Here is a 1,942-nt window from a genome sequence, read left to right as displayed (position 1 = left end):
AAAAAATGAGAAAATATTCTACCTTTTCCCCTTAAAGTTATCATTAGAAAAGAAAAACAAAAAAGAAAATAAAATAGTATTTGTAATACCATAAGCATGTCACAAAAACATTCATCCTTAAAATTGATATTACTTAATTTTCAAACGAGTTTTTGTTATAATGCAACAAGATGTGAAATTTCATATTGATATGGCTCAAAGAAGTGTTATAGACATATTTCGGCACTGCAACACCAGTCTTATATGTCGATAAACCAAGGGCTTTTTAACCCCTAAAAGTTTTGTTTCATACCCTAAAGGATCATGGTCAACTTATTACATCATTCCCCAAAAGTTCCACCTGAAAAATCACTTAGAACTGGCCAAAACTGGATCATACTGACTGCTCCATTGTCAGGGTGTGATGCATACTGACTCCTACACTAGCTAGGTGCGATGCATACTAAAGAGGCCTTCTGTGGGGTGTGATGAGCAAGAATGGACAAATGTCCAAGACAGTTTGCTAAGTGGATGCTCATGGAATATGCTAGAAACTTCTCCTCTGACACTTGCCTCTTTGAATTCACCCAGGGATGAGTAAGAGATCCAAGAAATCTCCAAGTGGAACCAAGAACAACAAGTGGAATGACATTAATCAAAAACCCAGAGATCACTCACACCCTTGCAGACATCTATAAATGGATCCTTCATCTGAGAGATCTGGGGGCTGGAATTTGGTAATTTGTAAGGAAGTGCTGATAGTTTATCTTTGAGAAAGGGCATTGTATTGTTGGGTGATCTTGCTTTTCATGAGGGGAAGAGGGCTTTGATGCTGGGAGGATGATGCTGGATCAAACAGCTGGGTTGTAATTCTCCCTTCTATTATTAATAAAGTTCTTTGAGTTTTCCTCCATACAATCGTGTATTTGTGAATGCCATTGTATGTTCAATGTATTTCTAATTCTGCATTGCTTATGATATAATAGATCAAGATGCTTTGATGGTGTTTTGTTACTTTGTCTCTACAGGTATTCACTGAGCGGGATAAGTAGGAGAAGAGGCGCAAGCTCTATCAAGGGAGAGAGAAATCAAGCAAGGAGTCAAGCGGAAGATCCAAGTTGGTCCCTTTCCTTCTCTCTTATCTATCATACACAAAGGAAATCAAAAATTACTTTGATTGTTTTTTTCTAGGATAGCTACCAATCCTAGTGGGACTAGTAGATAAAAAAGACACTAGTTTTCCCGGAAAAAAAATGGCAACTCCACTGAGGATCAAATTGTTTGTTTGTTTGTTGTTGATTGTTTGTTTTATAAACTATAGACAGAGCCTGAAGTTAGCCAGATAGCCTTCGAACTGCTCTTTCTTTGCAATTTTAAAGTAGATGAATGCTACTTCAGTCAATCTTTGGTTTAGTTTATGATTTGAACATCTGAATTACAAGAATTCTAGATGCCTTGTTGGTAGCTCAATAACCTTCCAAGATCATACCCCTGTACTTTTCTCTTTACTGTCCATAATAGTTCAACATAACTCACTGAAATAAAACGACAAATTTGAGCCAAAACACACCTCAGTTGCGCTCCCTGGCCCATCGCAGTGTCTGTCACTGGAAACCAGTATGCATCGCACTTCTTGAGTGTGGCAGGTGAGATGAATCCTTGTTTCTATGAAGCACAGGTGCGATGACTGAGTAATCCTATTTCTCTTCTTGAAATTTGGGGTTCTTGTCCTTGTTTTCAGCTCTATTCAATTGTTTTGCTGATAGTATCTGATTATTGAAGCCTCCTTGCTTTACATAGTTCAGCCTCCATTGATTAGGATTAGTAAATTTTTTATGTATTTGTCCATAATTTGCAATCCTTTGTCGAAAAGTTGCTTAAATCAAACTGTCGTTTTGATGAAAAGTGTCGTAACTGTCGTTTTGTGTCAAAAGGAGAAGTGTCGTAAAGTCTTCCTTCTCTA

This window comes from Pinus tabuliformis, chromosome 1_2 (assembly GCF_031772625.1).
Source record: "Pinus tabuliformis cultivar Carrire ecotype Pingquan chromosome 1_2, CPIR1, whole genome shotgun sequence".
NCBI classification, from domain to species: Eukaryota; Viridiplantae; Streptophyta; class Pinopsida; order Pinales; family Pinaceae; genus Pinus; species Pinus tabuliformis.
The sequence above is the reverse complement of the archived record's forward strand: the minus strand, read 5'-3'. Positions refer to the sequence as shown.